This window comes from Paralichthys olivaceus, chromosome 22, assembly GCF_024713975.1.
Source record: "Paralichthys olivaceus isolate ysfri-2021 chromosome 22, ASM2471397v2, whole genome shotgun sequence".
Lineage (NCBI taxonomy): Eukaryota > Metazoa > Chordata > Actinopteri > Pleuronectiformes > Paralichthyidae > Paralichthys > Paralichthys olivaceus.
The window spans coordinates 14,474,536-14,492,173 of record NC_091114.1 but is presented as its reverse complement, the minus strand read 5'-3'; the positions used below and the strand labels follow the sequence as shown (position 1 = coordinate 14,492,173).

General features: G+C 43.3%; 1 protein-coding gene across 2 annotated transcripts in view; it reads right to left on the bottom strand.

Moving 5' to 3' along the window:
* trpc5a (transient receptor potential cation channel, subfamily C, member 5a) overlaps positions 1 to 17,638 on the bottom strand; it is a 76,430-nt gene that overhangs the window by 39,537 nt on the left and 19,255 nt on the right. Inside the window, exon 1 of one of the 2 annotated variants that reach the window (XM_069519039.1) lies at positions 137 to 541. The exons of the other annotated variant lie outside the window; for it this stretch is intronic. The gene's annotated coding sequence lies outside the window, so the exon portion shown is untranslated. Of the gene's footprint in view, positions 1 to 136; positions 542 to 17,638 lie in introns of those variants that run through there. 2 annotated transcript variants of the gene reach the window in all.

Sequence of the window (17,638 nt, the reverse complement as noted above, 5' to 3'; positions counted from 1 at the left end):
CTTACATTTCTCCATGGCTCATTTTTTTTCCACATCAATCCTTCACTTCCCTGCAGCCTGTTCACTGTTTAACGCTCCCAATCTGCCCTCATCTCTCCTCTCCCACCTGTATTTAGTAAATGTATCCGTCACTCACACGCTCCTCTCTTCCTTCTTATCTCCTCTCCTCAGAAATCTCTCTCCAGCCTCGACGTCCTCGTCTTTCACTCCCTGCATGTTTGAGATTTTCTGCTCTATTTTTCGGTCTCTTGTGTCTACCCTGAAAAAAAAATTAACTCCATCTTGAACTTGCTCCTCCTCATAATTCTCATCTTCCCTCTCTTTCCATCTCATTGCCTTCTCTTCCCGTCTTGTTTTCCTCTCGGCTGCAGTCGAGGTTGCTCTCTCCACATCTGTCTCTCTCTCTCTCTCCTCCTGCATTTTTCAAACAATGGAGGTTGTTCACAGCGACTGTGAATAGAATCAGAACTACATCATCACACTGAAGCCTGATAAATAAATAAATAAATCACACACCGCAAAAGGTCATTTGCACCTTAAGCTGTTTTCAGTCGTGAATGTTTCTGTGTGTGAGATCAGCAGAATGTATTCGTCATGTCCGGCCTCCTGCTGCTCGCCCCTCGTCTGATTGTTCCGCATATTTCCCAGATTTACCTGTGACGACGCTGACGCAACATATCTGGACCGTCGTGTTGCGGCCGCTGCCGGAGGCGATCCACTGGACTCACATCCCAAAGTGTGCTCAGGATGATAAATACTGAAATTCCCCTTTAAAATCAGGAGTCGAGAACCTGCGGCCACACTGTCAGATTTTATTTATCAAGTTAAATCATTTAAAAACCTGACTGATCCAGATAAAGTCCCTAATGTGGAAGAAACACGTGGCTGCATCTGTTGACTGTGACTTGTGCTTGAGGGTTTATGACACTTGTAGCAGCAGGTCAAGACCCTGACGGACTCGGCAAACGAGCGTATTAATGACGACAAATACTAGTCTCACTACTACTACTGTTATTCTTTGAATTCACTCGTATTGATTTAATAAAAATGGTGCAAAGGCTTCAAGTTTTTTTACATTTTCGAATGTTTTATCCTCGAGAAGAGACTGAACTGACGATCTGATTGTGATAATGATCATTAGCTGCACAACTTCATTTACAGGAGGAAGATGTTCATCCTCCGGTTAATGAATCACATGTTTCAGCAGCAGACACTATAGAAAGTGTGGAGCGGCAGAAAACTGTGAGATAAGCAGAAAGTTTCCTGTGCTCTTCAGCCACGAGCTCTAATGAGAGAAAGTGCTGCGGGCAGAAGTTAGGAGCCAATCTTTTTATTATATGTGGGTGTCTGTCTCTCTCTCTCACCCTTCACACTCTCGTCACCCCTCTCCCTCATTCCTCACCTCCTCTCTTCCCTCCTCTCACTTCGTCCCTGTCACTAGCAGCTGCTGCAGTAATCGATAACGACAGAAATGGTCTCCTCAGGTGAAACCTCTCAGGGTTTCTGACTCCAGAACTCAGAATCACTTGACGTAAAACAAAATTAGGACGATGGTAAGATTCCAGACGATAACTGTGAATGTTTCTGAGCAGGAGAATGTTTGGGAAATTCACATTGAGCGAGTGGACGTGTTGATGAGGTCTCTAACACGTGACGGACCACACAGGCAGAATACAAATACATAATTTGGTTTGCTGTCGTCTGTCATCCCTCCATCTATTAACCCCTCTTCCTTTTTTATCTCCTCAGTCACTCTAAATAAAAACAACCTTCCTCCCCCATCCCCATCTACTGTGACATCCTCTCTCTCTCTTCCCTCCTCTTCCCTTCATTCATCCCAGCGATATTCCAGTTTCATTACCTCGGCCATTCATCTCACCCTCTCTCACTCCCTCTCGTAGTTTATCTCCGCCTGTCTCCGTCCATCTTTCCTTCTGCTCATCAAACTCCATCTTTCACTCCCTCTTTCCACCTCAGTATCACTCACTCTGCTCTTTCTTTTTTTTTTTTTGGGCTATTCTCGTTTCACCCTTCTCTCCTGAAGTTGTCTTCATCCCATTCTCTTTCATTTTGTCTCCTCACAATCTTTCGTCTCTCTAACTCCTTGAGTCATTCTCATGCTTTCGCATTCTCCTCACAACCTCAGCCATCTTCCCCCTCTCCTCCCCCTTTTTCTCCCCAACTCTCGCTCTCCAACCCGCTCTCTCTCCATCCCGGGAGGACGGCCTGTTCTCAGCCTGCCCCCCCTCCATCTTGGCCTTTTCCTCTATAAAGAGATGAGTTTGCATAAAAGAGAGAAGGGAGGCAAACCTCCCCCACAGCTAAATACAGTAAAGAGCTTTATTAAAATGATAAATCCAAACTATACATGTTTGATGACGTGATCTCGTGTATATTTAATCTGAGCTTGTTCTTCTGGAGCAGTCGTCATGAAGGTTATAGGGAGGCAGGAGGAGTCGCTGCAGCTGAAACCAATTTTATGCTCCTGCAACACTGGAGGCTGCAGTTTCAAGGAACCTTGAAGTTTCTGTATTATTAAAAGGTGTATTTTTATCTATATTGTGAAATGTTTTGTAAAAATCATATTTTTTATGTTTCATATTGTTATATATCTTACATCATATTCTAATTTCATTATTGTTTTATAATGCATCATATTGTTCTGTAACATAATTTTTAAGTTTCATCTTGTAAGGTAATAAATCATAATGCATCGTTACATAACGTATCATATTTCATATTATCGAATTGTATGACAATGCATCATATTTCACTTTGTAATGTATTGTTAATATGCTTTTAATGGACCGTTTGAGATGCTGAGATAAATGCTCTGTGGATAAACCCTCGAGATAAAAGCTTGTAGAAAAAGAAACGTATTAAATATGTTGACACAAAACAGACGTCCTGTAAAACTCTGTTAATAAGCATCATCTCTGTGGCTGCAGGACAGCACAAATATAATCAGAGCCAACGGAAGTAAATGTCTGTGGTAATGACAGAGTGCCCCAACTGCAATCAGCTAAACAATTACCTGGGAATTCAGACCCTGCCGAGGGACGCTGCAGGAGCACAGAAAGATTCACATTCATAATTTAGTTAATTTGGAGCTTTTCACACCGACAGAGGGAGCGGAACACACAGAGCAGCTCAGGTATTTCTGGGAGAACAGAGCTTTTGTCACACAGCGACACGCAGGTTTAAAAAAAACACAACACGCTGCTGATGGATCCGGTTCTAAGAGCAGCGTGCTGCCTTTACCCGCTCCATGATGCCAAAGTAAAGTTTGAAAAGCTGAAACAAAGTGGATTTATCAAATAAAAATGAATAAGCAACTGTTCCGCCGAGTAATAAATGGTTGAGGTCATTTTTCAGGATTAGGATCAGCTTTCAGAAGACTTGCAGACAAATGAACGCAGAGTACGAACAGACGACGTGTTTCCATATCTACTGTTTTCCAGACATCAGATCTCGATCTGGTGACTACCTGAGCCAACACTCCGAACAATCATGAGCAAAACTAACAAACAACGCCACGCTCACAATATTGTGCCTCCAACACTCAGAGCTGCTGCAGAAATCCTGTATATTCTTGCTCCAGAGCTGCACGATCACAACTCGTCTAAGGCAACACATCACTCACTCGGCGTTTTAAGACCCAAATTACACATTTAAAGTTCATATTCACCATCGCTATAAAGCATTTCCTTTATCGATCCTCGGGCAGACACGGTCTTCACCCCGTCTCGGAGCAAGGACAGTGTCAGTGTCCATCTCCAGTGCAGTGACAGTAGACTCATAATGTGAGACGTAATGAAATGACAAATTCAGCCCGAGGCCAGAGGTGGAATGGATTCTCTTTCTAATGAGAGCGATTGGAAGAAGAAGGGGATTTAAAAAAAAGGACGGTTGTAGTCTACAGGGCGACAGAGGAGAGGAGGAGGAGGATGGAGGAAAAGGTCGTCCACTCATTCTGACAGAGGAATTGGTACAAGCCCAAGACCCGTCTTCATATCTTGTTTGATTCCATTTCGGTGACGAGACTAAAAACATCGCAAGAACCATGTGTACAAAAAGTATTTTGTACTAAAACTGTGCGTGCGAGTGATTTAGGAGAACTGGCCCCTTTCGCCAATTTTGTTTTTCTTTCAGATATGAACATTTTCTACGCACTAGGAAAACAAATCAAGTTATTTAAGCCTGTTCTTAATTTCAGTGTTAGCGTTAAAGCCACAGCTGATGCTCACGACTTACATCTCCGAACTCTTAGTCTTTTTTATTTCTCATGAATGAACAATGTGAGGCAGGACACGAAGCCTTGTAATGGATCATTGGGGTTCTGATTGAGCTAATTTCCGATCCTCTTACACTGTTGTTCACATTCTCATGTTTACGTACGTCATGATCGTCACTGTGCGAACAAACGGACATTGTATTGCAACATGTTCTTGCATGAGGACCCTTCAGGCTTTTCGCTTGTTCCTGCAAAGGAAAAAAGGAAAGTGGAAAGATGCGTAGCGAGATTAGAGGGACAGGAAATCTCACTTTGAAGCAGAGGAGACAATTTGGGTAAAATGGAGGAGAGAAGGAGCGGGAACAGAGAAAGGACAAGTAACAGAGGAGGCAGAGGTGAATCTTAATGAGCGACCTCGCTTCATGTTCACGAGCGATAACCCAAGAAGACAAAACCTGCTCTGCTGTGTTGCGTTCGAGGACTCTGCCGCTGCCGCTTTGATGAAGAAGGGCAAAGGCAGGGCAGAGGGGGATCTTAATTGGAATCTTAATTAGTCCCCAAACAACTTCCGACACAGAAATTCAAACCCGAGGAGCGTGAGTCTCCTCCTCGGGCGGCAGAGCAGCAGCTTTGATGGAGGACGGAGCAGGATTTTTGGAACGCAGCCCGCAGAGGGGTTTTCCTCCGGCTGACGGAGGGTTTAAGGTGCCGGGGCGTCACAAGAAGCCGCAGTTTGGGCAGAACTCAACAACGGAAAACAGAAAGTCTGATTGTTCACACGCTGCTGAGCACATGAGCTGAACATGAAGAGCAGGAGAGAGAGACGGACAACGCAAAGTTTCAAATTCAAATTCATTTCATTTTATTTTATTTTGAGAGAGGGGGCAGGGCTTTTGTTTAACCCCAACTCTAAAGTTAGAAAATTCAAAGTAGACAAAGTTAAACAAATATTTTCAAAGATGAGCTTCCTGGCATTTTCGATTATTGCCATGATTGACAGCTGAGACCGGCTTGGTGAATCAACGGGACCTGGATTCCGCAGCTCAACACCACGATCCCTACGTTTGGCTCCAAATTGCCTCAGAAGTGCCATCGTTCACATCTGAGATATTTTAACTTCGTCCATCTTTTTTTTTTAAGACAATCCCTACTGCGCAAACTCTGTCCAAACATTATGTCAAAAGCGAAAAAGATGAAAGTCCGGGATATTCTCGTTCAAGTACAACATCATCCGTCTCTCTTTAAAGTCTATGGTTTGTCCCGGAGGACGGATCCCTCCCCTGCTGCTCCTCTTCAGGTTTCTTTCATTTTGTTTTCCTCGTATTTTTCTTTGTTAGCGTCTGAGGGCAGAAAGAGTCACATGCTCTACAGTTTGTAAAATCTCTCGTGGCACTTTTCTGATTCATGGCTTTGAGGCTGTATGAATAAAACTCACTGGAGAAATAGTGCAGGTTTGATTAAAGCCCCACAAGGCTCCTCACCGCAGGACTAAAAAAAAAAAAAAACAACAGCGACGTGAACATCAGGGTGGAAAATGAAACCTAGACGACTCCTGCAGAGGCTGCAAACAGCTTCTCTCCTCGTTCCGCCTTCGTTTCACGCGGCCGGATAATTACAAACTTTCACTTACAACCTGTGAGTCTGGAAGGAGGGAGAAAATGGGACGAGTGAAAAATCTGGCGAATAAAACTATGTTGGCAGATGATGCAATGTTTTGTTGTGTAACGCTCTAAATATAGAACCAAAAGGAGTTCGGCTGTTCGGGAGACGAGACCGCCAGCTGAACTGAAAATATCTCAACCCCAGCGCTACCTTAAATCCTGGGGGATCCTCTCCCTCCGTCTTCCTCCGCCTCTAATCCCTCATCCCCCCGTTCTCTTCTAATCCCACTTTTTGTTAATTTCACTTTTCTCTCCCTCTCTTATAACCTTTCTTTGTCATCTCTCCGTCCTTCTCTCTCCCCTCTTCTGTTTCCGACTCATTCATCCTTCCCTCCGTCCCTCAGAGTCCCTCTTCCTTCACTTTGATTTCCGTACTTTTATGCAAACGCTTCCCCGTCTCTCGTTTCCTGCCATCCTTCACGTCCTTCACGTCACCTCTCCCAGCCATCTGTTATCCACTCCCACCACAGCATCCCTCACCTCTTCTCCTCCACCTCTCCGTCTTCTCATTCATCTCCACTGTCATCTCCTCCCTCCATCCCTCATCTGTCCTGCCATCCTCTCCACCTCCTGACATCCAGCCACCTCGTCTCCTCTCCCTCGTTCTTAAACATGTCTTCCCTCTGACATCTTAGTGAGTCATCCCCAAAATCCTGAGCTCATCCTCTTTCCTCCTTTCTTCTCCTCTCCATCTCCTTCAACCATTCCTCCTCTGTCCTCCTTTCGGGACAATACATGCAATAAGCTCCCCTCTGTTGCCATTGTCCCCTCTCCTTCTTTATCCCCTTTTGCTGAGGTCGCTTAAAACGAAACATGGGTTTTTAATAAAAACCTTAAGAAAGAAAGACAAAACAGAAAGAAAGAAAGAACAGCAGGGAGGATAGGGGAGAATTAAAAAGAAAGAAACAAGGATAGAAGAAAGAGAAACAGAAAGGACTAATTGCTGTTTTCAACTCTTGTTAAAAGTCTGTTGCATTTCTGTTTGTCTCGTAGCCAGCGAGAGAGATTTAATTCAAACTCTCCTCTTCTGTTTTTCGCTTAATCCTCGTTTCTGATGCAACATATTTCTCTGACTTCGGCTGGAAAAAAAAAACTTGGCCGCTCGTTGTTTTCCAGTTGGCACGTGTGATAAGAATATAAGCAGAAGTTGGTTTTAAAACGTACAGATAGGAGCGCTGGTCTATTTTGAGCTGCACACGTCTTGTTTATGTGTGAGACAACAGGGACGACAGCTTTGAGAGAATGTGGTCATTCGGGTTGGATACTCAAATCAAACACAACACACTTGCGACAGCGTGACGTCACGGTGGGTTGGGAGAATCACACGTGACCCGAGATGCAAACACTAGTCAAATAAGTTGAGACAATCCTCTCATCCCTCCTTCTTTCCTTCCTTCCTTCCTTAACTCCTCCATCCCTTCCTGCCTTTAATTTAGTCATACGTAATTATACGATGAACTATAATTGAATTTGTTGCGCTACATCATTCTTCTTAATTGTCCTGGTCTCCATGATTCAGTGTGTGTGTGTGTGTGTGTGTGTGTGTGTGTGTGTGTGTGTGTGTGTGTGTGTGTGTGTGTGCCGACTTTGACAGGAGTGTGTGTGATCGGTAAGTGTGCGTCTGTAAGTGCATGTGTGTGACTAATCGGTGACTTAGAGTGCGTGTGCCCATGTGGATTGTTGGACCTGGCATTAAGGGAGCAAGATGCGCACACGCAGACACACACACACATATATACACACATACACATATATACACACACGCACACACACATATATACACACACACACACACACATATATACACACACGCAGGGATAAATGGTGATAAATTGAGTCATTATCACGTCACTTCAACATGCTGCATCAGGCGTCTTGTGTTAGTGTGTGTTACAAGAAAGTGTAAGTGCAGTGTGTGTGTGTGTGTGTGTGTGTGTGTGTGTGTGAGAAAGAGAGAGAGAGACAAACAATGCTCCTCGTAAAAAGATTTCTGCTGTTTTCCTGATTTACACACTGTCACACACACACACACACACACACACACATGCACACATGCACACATGCACGTCTCTTATGATGCTTAGTCATGACTGAAGGAGGCTGAGGGATCGCCATGGAAACAATAGTCGGGTTGGACCAGTCAGGAGCAGCTGACGTGGTTTCCTGCAGCAGCGGCAGGTCGAAAGGTTAAAGCAGCAGGTTTGTGTCTGACTCCGGATTCCCTTCTGACGTGTCTACGAGCAAGGCATCTGGACCACGAGTGACGGGTGAAGTCCACTGGTTAGGAATGAGGAAAACAACGTCATCTATTAAAGATTGTCTTGTGTGGTGCATCCAGGAAACCTTTTGAAACTTAAAAACAGGGAGGAATGTGTTTATATATCAGTTATAATAATTCAAAAATAACAAGGCTGAAGATACTGTCTTGTTTTCACAGACGCAAGAAAGAGGGTCCATGAAAACAGGACACACGCTAATTAGTCACACAACCTGTGTGTGTGTGTGAGTGCGTGAGTGAGTTGGGTTAATTAGCCAGGAAGACAGCAGGCAGACGTGAGATAGCTTCTTTTGATCTGAGTACTTCCCAGAGACACACACACACACACACACACACACACACACACACACAAACGTCCACATTCTGTTATTGTTTCACTGACAGCAGAAGAACAACAGACTTTCTAATTATGGATAACTCAGCGACACAATCACAGTTACCAAACCTGTGTGTGTGTCTGTGTGTGTGTCTGCGTGTGATTCAGAGCCTCCAGACTTTCTGCAGAGTTTCACCGGCCACAACGCGTTTCTAACACACAAAAAGAAAACAAACATCTCGGCGGTGTCACACACACTGATGAGCACGTCAAGAGAGTTATTGGTGATGAGAGCCGACGCCTGTGTCGATGTGCTGTAAACAAATACACGTGATCTCCGCAGTGGAATCACTACGTCCTGCCTCTCTCCTCAATACTCCAGAGATATGTGGTGAAGGCCTCCACCCGGAGCTCAAGTCTGCAAACGGCTAAAGCATCAGCTGATGACCCCGCCTCCAAAATCACTGCAGGAGTTAAATGAATGCAAATAAAGATAAATATGTACATCAACATACCTATGAAGTGTTTCCTCCCTTTCTCTGCATCTTGTGTCTTTTTCTATTAAACATGAAATAGATAAAAAATAAAATGGCCTGTGGAAGTCATTAGAGACCCGGCTGGCAGGCAAACATCAAATTCTGAGAGTAAAAAGCGGCCGAGCGAGGACGATGGGCTGACAGAGAGTTACCAAGGAAAAGAGAACCAGGGCCGGCGGTGCACGGAGTCAGTTGTGTTTATACAGGTTACGTGACGTCATATAAGAACACGGCTGCAAACAAATTTACCCCGAATGCAGAGAAATTAGATGAAAAAGAATATTTCTGACAGGTTCTAAGCTTTTATCTTTAAAATGATATCCCTGTGTTTCCTGAGTGAACCTCCACAGACGAGAGACGAAGAGACTCACAGACAGCGAAGGAGACAGATGGAGGAGATATGAAAAACAGGCCGAGCCGTTCCAAAGCTAAAACTGTGAATTAATATCAGCGTGTCTTTGCTTTAATGACACGGAGGGAAGTGAAATAAAACGTCTAAATATTCATGGCCCAGGAAGAAACTGCCAGATAAATGTCTGAGAGACACCGAGAGGAGAAGTGACTCGTTTAACCGTTCACTCGCTGAATCGATTCAGGACGAATCGAAGTAACTGAAGACGAAGCGAAAAACAGAGAGAAGTGGGAAGAAGAAGAACTTAAAAGAAGAAGGTAGACGCAGAGAAAGAGTGAAGAAGTCGTATCAGTGCTTGTCAAAAGATGTGACTGTGGTTGCTAAGCAATACAACCACGAGAGGGCAGCGCAGCGTAGACGGAGAGGATGTGCCAGGACGTAAAATACATCGCGACATGTGGACGGTGAAATAGTTTCTTGCCCACTCTTGTAATCTCTCTTTAAAAGGTTCGGCCGTAGAGGAGTTATAGGCATCGCCATAGCAACACTGATGATGGACGTAGCCATGTGTGGTTCCTTCAGAGACGGAAAAAGTAAAAGAACTTCGCAGACGTTTCAAGAGAAACCGAACCACTGGCGTCCAGCTGAGCTCGCCGCTGATGGTGAGTGTGTGAAGAGACGGGAGAGAAGAGAGGAGACAGAAATCCAGATGAAAACCTCGGAGCGGGAGGATGTGAGCTGCGAGCGCGTTTGCTGTCCCGGGGGTCATCAGCGGTTGCCGCGACTCCCTGTCGACTGCGGCTGTCATGGTTACCAGCTAACCATCCTGACGACAAGCGTGGCAAGTCATACGGCACAGCGCCATCTGGGGACGTTCTGTCTGACAGTGACGCGTCTCACATGCAGCGAAATGTTCAGCCTTTAAAACACACAATCTGAAACACACGCACAGACGCACACTCCTGTTGTACACACACACTCACACTGAATATAGACACACGCACATACCAGCACTGGAATACATTAGCATAAATACACCTACTCTGCAGTACGTGTGTGTGTGTGTGTCGATGTAAATACACAAAAGCATGAACATTAAAAAACACGTCAAGAATGACAAAATCTCTCTCTCTCTGGTCATGTGATCTAATCAGAGCTAATGTGTTGCCATAACGACCTCAGAGGGCCGTTAATCAGTCAGACAGACCCACTAAAGACAGTGTGGATCAGTCCCCAGGGCGCGCACACACACACACACTCACATTATTCTGCACACACACTGAAATGTCACTGATACAAGCACATACACACAAATAAACATAATGGGATTGCAAAACTGCAAACGCCTGACACACACACACACACACACACACACACACACACACACACACACACACACACACACACACACACACACACACTTAACGTGATGCATAAGTCAAACCGTGTAGTTAGGGAGATGGAGCACGAGATGAGGAAATGGAGGAAGAGACGTTAAGGGATGTGTGTGTGTGTGTGTGTGTGTGTGTGTGTGTGTGTGTGTGTGTGTGTGTGTGTGTGTGTGTGTGTATTGATCCAGTCGCCCCTCTGCAGCTCTGACCTCCCACTGAGACGCTGCATTTACATTCCAGATGCTGAGTTCAGGGTCCCATCGCCACTGTCGGACAACATGTGATGGTGTGATGACTGTGATGTTTCCCAAAATGCTTTGTGTCACCAGAGTCAAATACTTCAGGGTCATTTGTGATAAAAATTGTTTAAAGGTTTCAAGGTTCTTTAAAAAGAAGATTGAATGACACTGCTCTGGCACGAAATCGTCTTCAACACGTCATTTGTTTAAATGTTATTCTTAACCGGATGTTTGATGTTTTATTTTGATTATTTATTAATCATGAACAAGGAAAAACCTGAAAATAGAAATGTGTTGGTTTATAATTCACATCGACAGCCATGTTCAAACAGGAAGCGGCAGCGTCTTCCAACGCGTTTTCATTTTCTCTTTTAATCAATTGACAGCAGAGCTGCACACGCTGAACAATTTCTTCCTGAAAGAGGATAAAAAGATCGCTTGACCTTTTGTCCTCCTCTAAATGTTCCCCGAGGCCTGAATAAATATGATCCGTCACTGGAGGAGAATTCATCTCGAACACGCCCTCCGGCTGTAGAGTTGATGTGCACGTCATCGTTCACGTGAAGACGCTGGAGCTGAAATCAGATTTCAGCAGATCTCACGATGATGGAAAAAAAAAAACAAACACACAACTTTAACTAAAATCTGATGCTGACAAAGAAAATTATCTTTTTAAAATATCAGAAATTTCCACAATGAAACATTCAATCTTTGATATTTTTGAATCAAATTGTTTTGATTAAGATTTTTATTGATTTACATTTTACGTTGGTTTTTTTTTAGTCTGAATTGAGAAGCACCAACTTTGGTTTTGTTTCTTTTTCTGTTCCTAAACTAATCAATTCAATAACTGTCTAAAGTTCCATCGTGTCCAGAAAACAACTGATGTTTGTAAAAAAAACTATGTTAGTTACTGTAACACAAGTGTTTTTAATTTAAATGGAGTTCAAGTCTGAACTTGGAGTTGGTCAAAGAAGCGCTCATCGTTCTCAAAGTTGACACTGAAGCATTTTGACCTGGGTTTTCCATCCTGCGACCAGACCGAGGACCAGCCCCCTGAATCACAAACATATATATATATATATTTATATATATCTCTCAACATCATGTTGTATCGTGATGAAACTGCAAAATGCAGCCTCAGCATGAGCCGTCGGAAATGAACTGACATTAGAGACGCTAAGAGTCGACTGAGGAGCCAGAAGATGATTTCTTTTTCTCTGAAACGGGCTGCAACTGCAATAAACTGATTTAGTCCTCACAGTTACAATCGTTTCATCCTCTGTGTGTGTGTGTGTGTGTGTTCTCCAGCTCAGATCAATGTATGGACTGATCCTCAGCCGTTAACTGGATCTCTGCATCAGTTCTGGGCTGTTTTGTTTTTTTTCCAGCAGTAAACCAACACCGACATGTTTATGGGCCGTGAAGAGCAGCGGCGATGCACAGGGTTAAAATATCAATACAACGCAATCAGGGAGGGAAATGAGCAGCAGCCTCCACACAGACGCTGGTTTCACTGCAGGTGGTGATAATGTGACTTCTCTTAACGTGAGAGCGGAGGAAGAGTTTGACGTCGGACTCTCGATCTTTACCACAGACGAGCTGAGTGAGGTGAGATCGATTCAGTCAGTTAACAGGTTTTATTAAAGCCTGTTTATATCAGTGTCACTGAGACACAACTACAACACACAGACATTAAAACTACACATGATGCGGAAAATGCTTCTCTTAAAAAAAAGTAAACAAACTTAAAATAGGGAGTCTGTCATCATCACAGCGCCCCCTGCAGGTCTGGGACTGCACATAATGTGCTGATGGCAAATGTCATATTAAAAACAGGAAGTCCTAACATTCTGCCTTTTTTTAATTTAACTCACCAGCTGAAGCCTAATGCTTTTTAAAGCAGGTTAGTGATCCTCTGCAACCGATCACATTTCCAGAGCGTCCTCAGCTGCCATGACAGTCAAATCTTTAGTTATTTTAACACTTCACAGGTTTTAATTAAAAAAGAAAGGCGACTTGTGTCCGAGCGAGCGACGTCCTTGAAAATTTGAAAAGCGTGTTTGACATTCAGAGAGCTCATTAAGCAGAGTAACTGATCTGTGGCTTTTTAATCATCGCTGCCATTGATTTGAAGATTTTATCACCAGAAGTGTTTTAGACAAACGTCGGAACAATATTTCACATCATCGATGACGAGCACTGATCTGAGGACAGTTCATCACAGGGAGGGATTCATTGTCAGGCAGGTTTGTATGTTAGATTTGATTTCTGTCGTCTTTCAGTTCAGACACACAGGCAACACAAACAAGTGCTTTAAATAAACTTTACTGTTACTTATCTGTAGGTAGAGTTGTTTCCTTATATCTTAGAGATTCAAATGAGAGAGCTCAGATCTGAAATTGTAAAGTGTGTAAGTCGGCCTTTCTGCAGGCAATTACCCACAGTTCATGGCGTTATCACGTGAGTAAACAAACCAAACGGCAACTTAACAATAAACAAACAAGCAGAGAAGAAGAAACCAATCCTAACAGTGACGTCACAAGAAAAAAAAAAAAGGGTGAACACGTAGTTTGTGCTGATTTGACGCCGACTCTACATTCACCTTCAAAACATGAAAGAACACTTTGTTTAGCTTCTTATTGTTGAGAAGTCGAATGGAAATGAAACACCTGCTTTGTGTTTTTTCACTTTTCCGTCAGCAGGAGGTGGTTTGTATCTTCACACAAAGAAGGCGTCATTATGGGCTTTAAGACATTCAATTGTAAAGGAGTTAAGGAGGCCTTTTTTTATTTGATATTGATTTTCCCGACGCTTAAATGAAATGTCAGAGCGCTCTGCGGCTCGCTGTGATAGACTGCAACGAGCAGCTGCTTACTAAAGCACTCCTAAAAGGGTGAGATGTCATAAAAATTGAACCGAGCGTCAGATCAAAGCCTGACGCAGCTTCAAACACAGACACCGAGCACATTCCGTCTCCACATTAGTACAACCCTCCGTGATCTCCTCCATTAAGTCACCAAATCTGCCACGAGAAGAGAACGAGAGGAAATAACTGATCAGATGTTTTGAGTTCAAACCCGAAAGAGTGATCTTGAATTTCTATACGATGATTGAAACGACACTACAGCTGTTTTCAGACCTGCACTGAAGTTCATGTTCCAGAAGCTTCTGGAGCTTCTTTATCTGGACCTGCTTCTGGAACTGTCCGTGCAGCCCCCTCGTAAAAAATGTCTGGAAAATGTCGGTGTGAGTCCACGAGAGAATCCAGCAGGAAAATGTCTCAAAAGGTGTTGATGAGGTTTCTCACACGTGACGGACGTGAAACTGCAAGAATACAATTACGTCAGGATGAAGAGGAGGAGAATCCAGAGGTTTTGGTGATGAAGGCCCGACGCTGGTGTGGATGAGCTGCAAACTCCAGAGAAGCGTTGGTGGCTGCTCTCCCTGAGCGACCTTCTCGTTGGTGTATTTGTTCGCAGGTTTAATCCAAAACTACCAAAACGATTTCCTTGACCTGATTATAAATTTTTGTGCTGTTACAGATACTTTACTTTCTTTAACTCTGTTTTGTGACACAAATAATCTAGGTTTACCAGAACACTTAAATATTTATACGATGAGAACGAGATCATGGCGGATGTCTGAGCTCTACTGAGTCTCAACTTCATTTGTTGTCCAGGTTTAGGAGACAACCTTCGTGCTTGTCCTCTTCACACGAGCTCTTATTGTGAAATACGATGCTCTATACTGACTTCATCGGGGCCGTTCTGCACTTTCATTCGTAATTTAACTTTTTATCGTCATTTTCCTTGTGCTAGTGGGTTCATAATATTGATTTACATAGTAATTAGCCTTTTCAAGACAGCTCAACCAATTACAGTCGAATGGTTGAATTAATCGTAACATTAATTTGCTCATACGGTCGCTGCAGGATCAAACCTAACCCGACAGACATTAGCAGCAGAGGTTGTGTTTATCACAGAACCGGTGTGAAATTCCTCCCGTGTGCTGTTCAGAAACAGATATTTAGTCCACGCTCGCTGTGAATGAGCAGGTTGTTATTCAAGGACACGCAGTGGTTACCTGACAGTCTGGCTTTCAAAAGAACACATAAGTGATTCCTCAGCCACAGAAATGTTTTATTTAACCACTTCACCTGGAGGACGACACCGTTTGGCTTCATGTCAAGCTTTGAAAAAAAAAACAATTTCTTTCAGAAGTTGTGCCGCGTCAAATGGAGGAAGAAAAGGGAGTTCAAATAAAGTCGAGGCACAAATAACATTTTCATTTCAACTTCCCACCTGAAGGAATAAAAAAATGTTAAAGAACCATCACCACAAATATTAGTTAGTAAAAGGGAGGAGAGCCTGAAGGGTTTGTGCCATTTTAATTAGAAAATAAAGCTTTAATTGAAACAGTATGAAAGGTTTTGACATTTGCGTTCTATCACAAAGCCCCAGGTCAGGTCTGAGAACATGTTGTGTCCACGTTTCCTATAAGTCAAGTGAAAATTACTGAAACAGCAAAAAAACTGTGGTGAAATCGACTGATCTTAAATTTTTCAACAGACTTTTGGGGCCGAAAAACAAGAGAAACAAAGTGAATTAATTCTTTCTATGGAGCTGCGTCACATTTTATTGCACTTTCTCATTTTATGTATCATAACTTTGACGTTCTGATAGAATTTAAATCCCGTCCACATCAACATCTGGCGTGTATCTTGGCTGCTGAGTTGTGAAAACCGGTGTCTTGCTCACAAAGGCTGCGTGGTCAGAACAGCATCTCTACTTAGATTAGATTGGATGAAACTTTATTGATCCCCGAAGAATAACCGGGTTGTTGTGGGAGCTGCGGTAATAGGATTCAGGAACACAACGGTAAAAAAGTACTCAAACAGAATATAAAATAATCAATAAAGAGGAGAGAGTCATTGCAGCGCGGCCCCGTGCCAAGAGCTACAGTGCAGAGGAATAATGGAGAATACAGCAGCTGCTTTAAGTCGCTTTAGGAGAGTTTCCACTTTTTTTTTTTAAAATCGGTTTATTTTCGACACAAGCGTCTAAAAATATTGACGTGCATCAGCAGAATCAAATCAGCGGCCTCAGCGATCACCTAGGACTCATCTCACGAGGAGACTGGGAACAACGACAAAGACAACAGCCACGAAACATTAGAACCTAACAGCGTCCCCAGGACGTCCATCAGCAGCTGTGACCTTCACGTGTCCACGTTGCAGATATTGTGCTGAGTCGGTTTAGTTTAGTTGGAGTTTCAGAGGTCAAGAAGGAACAGAAATCCTGATTGAAATGTTGGCAGTAGTATTTTTCCATGACTCAATAACGATTAAATAACTAATCAAAATAACCAATAATCAATAGTCAAGGATGAGGTCCACAGTGAAATCAATTAAAATCAGGACGTCGAGCGAGGTAATAAATCAAGAAAACAAAGACGAGAAGATAAAAAACAATTTCATAGATTGCATATTATTTCTTTGTTCTTATGTCTTCATATTTTAATATATAGCTGAAAAAACATTTATTTATTTAACCCTCCACTTGATGTGACGATAAATATCTTGAATCTTAAAAAACTAAAATCTGCATCATTCTCAAAATGTTCTCTTTCACATTGGAGAAAGATCTAGACCATGTCAGGGCCCCATTGGTTATTTTCTTTTTGTATAGAATTAAGACGCTGATGAATAAAACTGTTTCCCAGGTCTTAAAGTTTGTCGTTGCAACAGCTGACGTTCCTGTTGAGTTTCCAGTATCGAGGCTCCTCTGACTCTGTGTAGATCCGTCTGTCGGCTAAATGACTCAGATGTAAAGCAGAGCCTCTCGGGCACAGCGGCTGTGTTAACACCCTGTCAGCCTGCCAGGACTCCTGCTGCGCCCATGTTCCCTCTGATGCTGCGGAGAAAGCCTCCATCAAGAGGCCGACGCCGAGTAGTTTTCTCCGAGTGAGACGTTTAAAGCAATCGCTGGTTTGAAGTCCGTCCCGTGTCCAACAGGCTCCAGTCGGGTATCCGCACTTTATAAAGCAAACTTTGTGGCTGTGTCGTGTTAGCAACTCTTAAAATACAACAGCCTGCCCCTGGGTCAACAGTGGAACACGTCCAATATCTGCATCTGTTTCCCACCGTGCATCGTTAACTGCTGCGATAAGATGAGCAAGAGATGGAAGGATGTCACGACACAGGACAGAATCTGACCGTCACCTTCCCAAAAGTGAAAAATACCATGATATTGAATTTAGGTCAAATCGATGCTTGGCTGCAGCGAACATTGATTTTCACTCACAATTATTCTCAATTAAATAATCGTTAAATGCACAATGTGTAGAGAGAGAAATTTTATTTTAAAAAATACACAAATGTTTACAATCAGCTCCAATCAGATTCAAGACTGCAAGGAAAGGAAGTTCAAAATTCAGTGGACGTGACGTAAATCGAGTCAGGAGGTGAATATGAAAGTCTCCGCGGTGTCGTCAGAGTCAGAAGGTAAACTGTGCTACGACCGACTGTTAAATGTGGTGAACAACAATGGGCTGAGCAGCCCAACCTCCCCCTGTCCTCCCCTCACACACACACACACACACACTCAGTGTTAATTTTTAATCCTATTTG